Raw genomic sequence first — 6,703 nt, forward strand, 5'->3', positions numbered from 1 at the left:
TGTGTGTGTGTGTGTGTGTGTGTGTGTGTGTGCGTGTGTGCATGTCCAACTTAATCTGAAAACACACGCAGAGTTTCCATGGGAACCAAGCAGCCACTCTGCTCTTCAATAGCGAGCGAGTGAGTCGAGGTAGATGCTATTGTGTCGTCTGTGTTTGGGGGGTCGGGGCTGTGGTTCGAGAGGGGTTAGAGGGGGCAGCATTAAACAACGCACTAGACAGATGAAAGCACTGCACATCCTTAAATCTAATCATAATTTAGTCATCACTAGAAGATGATCAAAATAAAGAAGGAAATAGGCAAGACGGGACAGAGAGGGAACTGAGTGCATGAGTCAAGGGATGGGGGGGTAGATTGATGTTAGATGGAAAATGATGGAGCCTCGTGGACAGAGATGGTCTTATTCCTAAAGCTGAAGCTTATTTGTTGCATCCATCTATACCCAGGCAGAGGCACTTAGTCTAAAAGGATTTCTGAGGCTCACGAGCAGCTACACAGTGCTGCAAAGACAGTGGACTCAGTCATAAGCACCAATACCTGGACGTCCATGCATGCCTTTTCTTATGTAAAATTATGACAAATCAAATAACAAAAGCCGAATGGACATGGAGAGTGAAAAAAGACAAAACGTAATACATCTTTCTTCAGTTAACAAAAATGTGCTCACTGGTAGGAGAAACTTATTTGCCAATAGAAATGTGTTGAATAGAATTTCAAATCCTGGGATAAGATGTTCCCATCTTCATTTATTTGCTTTTTACTGAACATGTTTCCAAATTAAATATGTATTTTTCTGAGATATGCGGGACTGTTATTCTACAACAATGCTGCAGGGAGAGTAGCTCAGTAGAGCCCATTAGGGTGGCCTGTCCGGCCTCTCTTTCACTGGAAAGAACTTTTTAAGCAAATTCAGACAAAGAGCATTCAGAGAAAGGACGATGATGAGGAAGAGGAGGAGGCCCGACTTGGGTTTTTTCAAATGGAAACTGGTAATGATATTTCTTGGATTCAAGCTACTGATCATCAGTTATTTGTTCTGATATTTGGAATAATCAAATTTCCCCTTCCCCTAACGAAACATCCAGAAAATGCTGCGGTATTTTTCCTGACACCATTATTCTGAACAAATTCATTATGAATCTGGATTTATCATGGGACAGTTCTCCATTTGAGAGGAGGTCATTATCAGTATTGTCTGACAATAAGAGTGATATAGTATTAAAATAATTACACCAAACACAAATTTATTGTTTCATTTAATTTTCAAAGACGAGGGCCTCGTTCTTCGGGAATAACCGAGTTTTCCAGATTCCAATATTGATGGTTTGGCATGAGTCTGGATTCTTTTGGTTCTTCAAAGTTGGTTTAATATTCGTCTGCAACAAGTCCTCAAGATCAAACCTGCAAAAGTGCAGGCATATTGACATTTAGCTCCATCATGTCAAAGACATTTTTGGGTGAACCCATCACACTGCAATTTATCCAAAATGTCTTACAATAAGTACATTCAAACCATATGAGCAAGAGCTATATCGTCCAAAGCTGGGAGTGTATCCCTTTTAAACAAACAACTAAAAACATGTAAAGAAACAGGACATACATAAGTGAGTTCAACCACATCCATAAACAAATTTTCAAATACAGTACAATCATGTAATCATGGTTTCAGATGAGAACATGCAGGTTATTGAGAAACCACTATCTATTGATTACATTTTCAGCACAAAGTGTTACCTATACTTATACATGATAACATATACAACTAAATACAAGTTTGTACATTAGAATTAGGTTTTAAAAGATGGGACCTCAGTCCATTACAGTTTTTATTTTGCTTTGTTAGTGCATAAAACCAAACAAAACGTTCACCTATATAACTATAGGTGGCACAGGGTGCAGAACTGCAGCGTTACACACATACATAATCCTATTTAGTTGTCTTAAGGTTTTCTCAAAGCCAGTCAGAGCAGTGTACCGTTAAACAGCTTTAATACATATTCATTCCGATCTAATCAATGAAACTGCATGTCTATGATATTGGGTATATGGACACAATTGATTCACATGTATGTCTTTTTAATGAAAATGTCCTTTATTTGCCCCATTTATTGATTGAGTCCTTTGTTGGATCCCAGGTTGGAGGAGATTTACTCCGGAATGACGCGGTCCCTCTGCTGGACTGACACTTTGGGTTTTGGGGCATCTTCAAGCAGCCCATTCAAGGGAAACTATTCTCCACCTCTGCTTTGTCCTCCACTCTCTGGTCCTCTTTCCATCTTGGTCAGATTTGTCCGTGAAGACATGTGTCACGACCTTTCTTTGTGAGACTAAATAAATGCACCACCTCCTGCTTTCAACCGTGGTATTGATCATGGCTTTAAGGGAATTTATTCCATTTCATTATAATAGAGATGAGTTAAATGCCCTGTGTATAACAGGATTGCCTTAATACAGAACACATTAGTCAGAGACAGAGAATAGGCGTTGGGTGAATCTGAAAAGCTAATGAGATTCTGTATGGAGAAATACAGCTATAATCAAGAATTGAAAAAATAAAACAAAAATGGATATGTCTTGGCATATTTCCAACATGTCACAAACTTAATTGGGAAAATGCCACCATAATATTTTCAACAATTTTTTTTGAAAAAGAAATGGCTACAAAGTAATGAAACCAAACTCCGATATGCCTCTCTGTGACAATAATTTTACATCAGTGATGATGTTGTTGTTTCACCATTGAGGACATATTTTATTTTGTTGGTCATGTATGCCTCAATAATTACCATAACAATGATTTCATTATATGTTTTTTCTTTAAGTATTTAGTTTATTTCTCTTTTGTTATACTGAGGAAGATATTTTCAGGAGAGAAGGTAAAACATTTTAAAAAAAACATGTGACATGTAAATGTGACCCAATTCCTACAAACATAAACAATTTAAAAGATTGTCTTGAGTTGAATTTGAATAATTTACTGAATTATTTCACCATTTACTGGTCACTTCTGTATTTATTCACAGCAATTCAACGATTAATAAAATATTTTTTATGTATTTATTGTCTCATAAGTACGTCTATAATGTATTGATTGTATGTAATAAATGTTTAACATTGAGTAAACTACATTTTGGGTTGAAACGTTACACGGAACCTTTATCCTGTAACCCCAGTTGCCTTCAGGGAACTTTATCGCCGACGGACTGTCAAAATGACATAGTGGTAAACACAGTAAGGTGAGTCTCGATTTCTATTTTATTGCTTGCGAACGCGCCAGTTTCACCACACATTAGCAGTATACATCCACTGACACGTGATGCTGAAGACATGAGCGAGCCACCAGCTCTATCGTGTGTTAAAGTGACATTGATCAAGGATGGAGAGAGAGAGGCTAGCGTTAGCTGCTAACTAACTAGCCCCGGCTGACATCACATCAGCTAGGGGTAAAAACAGGCCTTATTCAGTCGGTTTTCATAGTGGTTAATTCGTTCATCTATGTCGATTTATACAGTGAAAGTGTCGTGATAAACGGAACGTGTTAGCGTGCTATCTTACGTAGCAAGTTAGTGTAGCTACCTGAGAGGCTGACCGTGGCTTCACCTCTGTCAGTGTTTACTGCTCAGCTGCTGACTGTGTGTTTATTGATACAGAGACAAACACAAACAGGGCTGAGGCTTGAACCCGGTTGTTTTTTTCCTTTCTGGTTGCTGCTATCCTTAATAAACTGAAGTAGCATTATTGTGTAACGTTACTTTAGGAGTTTAAAGATGAGATAACCACTCATTAACATTTACTTGTATTTCAAAAAATGTTTGTAGCATGTGTTGAAGTTGAAGTTTTACTATTCCCTGAATGAGGTATAACTGCTCCCAGGGCCAGGATATGAAAACATAAACAACAGCTGACAAAACATTAAAGAAACATCCAAATTGTAAGGGTGCTTTCATTGTACCTGTGTATTCAGATCACGTGCATAGCAGTAAAGTAAAACCATGAAGCAAGATTTAAATACTTATACACATACGTATGAAGTAGCAATACACGTGTGAGTAATAATGTTGAGTATAATGGCTATAAATCGTCCAGCAGCCTGAGAGTAAGAATTAATAATGAATTCATTTGAATTACGCAGTAAACCATAAGACACAAGGGGCTGCATGAAAGAGAAAATACACGTGACTATAGCTGATGCATTTAGCTCAAAATGTGTCCATGCTTTGTGCTGTTTCGCCTAAGATCTATAACAGGAAGTTAACCTCTGCAGAATACTCTGACTTTTTTTTTGTTTAGTTAACATATTTATAGTTATACGAATATAGGTTTTTCAAGCCAGATCACATTCCACATTGTGCTCACCTTTTCTACGATCAACGTTATTTACAGTTGTGTGAAAAAGTGTTTGCCCCCTTCCTGATTTCTTATTATTTTGCATGTTTGTCACACTTAAATGTTTCAGATCATCAAACAAATTTAAATATTAGACAAAGATAACACAAGTAAACACAAAATTCAGTTTTTAAATGAAGGTTTTTATTATAAAGGAGGGAAAAAAATCCAAACCTACATGGCCCTGTGTGAAAAAGTGATTGCCCCCCCTGTTAAAACATAAATTAACTGTGGTTTATCACATCTTTGGAAAGCTGAGTTCAATTTCTCTAGCCACACCCAGGCCTGATTACTGCCACACCTGTTCTCAATCAAGAAATCACTTAAATAGGACCTGCCTGACAAAGTGAGGTAGAACAAAAGATCCTCAAAAGCTAGACATCATGCTGCGATCCAAAGAAATTCAGGAACAAATGAGAAACAAATTAATTGAGATCTATCAGTCTGGAAAAGGTTACAAAGCCATATCTAAAGCTTTGGGACTCCAGCGAACCACAATGAGAGCCATTATCCACAAATGGCGAAAACATGGAACAGTGGTGAACCTTCCCAGGAGTGGCCGGCCGACCAAAATTACCCCAAGAGCGCAGCGACTACTCATCCAAGAGGTCACAAAAGACCCCAGAACAACATCCAAAGAACTGCAGGCCTCACTTGCCTCAATTAAGGTCAGTGTTCATGACTCCACCATAAGAAAGAGACTGGGCAAAAATGGCCTGCATGGCAGGGTTCCAAGACGAAAACCACTGCTGAGCAAAAAGAACATAAAGGCTCGTCTCAGTTTTGCCAGAAAACATCTTGGTGATCCCCAAGACTTTTGGGAAAATACTCTGTGACGAGACAAAAGTTGAACTTTTTGGAAGGTGTATGTCCCATTACATCTGGCGTAAAAGTAAAACGGCATTTCAGAAAAGGAACATCATACCAACAGTAAAATATGGTGGTGGTAGTGTGATGGTCTGGGGCTGTTTTGCTGCTTCAGGACCTGGAAGACTTGCTGTGGTAAATGGAACCATGAATTCTGCTGTCTACCAACAAATCCTGAAGGAGAATATCCGGCCAACTGTTCGTGACCTCAAGCTGAAGCGCACTTGGGTTCTGCAGCAGGACAATGATCCAAAACACACCAGCAAGTCCACCTCTGAATGGCTTAAGAAAAACAAAATGAAGACTTTGGAGTGGCCTAGTCAAAGTCCCGACCTGAATCCGATTGAGATGCTGTGGCATGACCTTAAAAAGGCGGTTCATGCTCGAAAACCCTCCAATGTGGCTGAATTACAACAATTCTGCAAAGATGAGTGGGCCAAAATTCCTCTACAGCGCTGTAAAAGACTCATTGCCAGTTATTGCAAACGCTTGATTGCAGTTGTTGCTGCTAAGGGTGGCCCAACCAGTTATTAGGTTTAGGGGGCAATCACTTTTTCACACAGGGCCATGTAGGTTTGGATTTTTTTCCCCCTTAATAATAAAAACCTTCATTTAAAAACTGCATTTTGTGTTTACTTGTGTTATCTTTGTCTAATATTTAAATTTGTTTGATGATCTGAAACATTTAAGTGTGACAAACATGCAAAAAAATAAGAAATCAGGAAGGGGGCAAACACTTTTTCATACAACTGTAGCTTTGGTTGGTTGAAAAGCAAAATGACTCCAATTGTAATGGTTGTAAAGTTCTTCAGTTAACGTCATAACCGATCAAACGTATTGTAATCTGTGCTTCCCCTGCTGATGTCAGCCATATGAGCCTGACAGAGTGTGTGAGTCAACAGGAGGCTCGATGAGACGATGGTCACGTTAGGTCAGAGCTGTATCTGCAGGCTCCTAAGAATGAGTGCAATTTTATTTTCTTTATTGAAAACTTTTTTGAACTTCTTCTTCTTCTTGTTTATCAAATTAGATGGAAAACACATTTAAGATAAAATGTGATTTTTAAAAATAAATTAATTGTGATTAATTGTGAGTGAAAACGGCAAACAGTTGAGCAGCGTAGCAGTTTCATTGTGTTTTCATTCATCCTGGTGCTATGCAGTACTGTTCTGCAGCATAATGCGTATAAGTTAATAAACGCTCAAATATAATCCATAAAGAGCATTAAACTCTCAGCGATATGTGCGATGCCATCTTCCCTTTGTACCCCCAACAAATCATCACGGATAAATTGTGAATATTCAACGTATCGCCCGGGCCCGACTGTGATGTAATGACCTTTAAATAATTCATATGTAGAGAAAAGTAAAAGAGGCTGAGTTGTGGAGGAGAAGAAAATCAAATGAGAGAGAGAGAGAGAGAGAGAGAGAGAGAGAGAGAGAGAGAGAGAG

At 38.5% G+C, this 6,703-nt stretch overlaps 1 protein-coding gene across 1 annotated transcript in view; it reads left to right on the forward strand.

The window, feature by feature from the left end:
• The first annotated feature begins 3,181 nt into the window (after positions 1-3,181).
• The window catches only part of plekhm3 (pleckstrin homology domain containing, family M, member 3), a 42,877-nt gene continuing 39,355 nt past the window's right edge, over positions 3,182-6,703 (forward strand). The window contains exon 1 of the mRNA XM_031870037.1: positions 3,182-3,235. The gene's annotated coding sequence lies outside the window, so the exon portion shown is untranslated. The remainder of the gene's footprint in view (positions 3,236-6,703) is intronic.

The sequence above is a fragment of the Anarrhichthys ocellatus genome, unplaced genomic scaffold, assembly GCF_004355925.1.
Source record: "Anarrhichthys ocellatus isolate YVR2014 unplaced genomic scaffold, GSC_Weel_1.0 scaffold51, whole genome shotgun sequence".
In the NCBI taxonomy this organism is placed as follows: Eukaryota; Metazoa; Chordata; class Actinopteri; order Perciformes; family Anarhichadidae; genus Anarrhichthys; species Anarrhichthys ocellatus.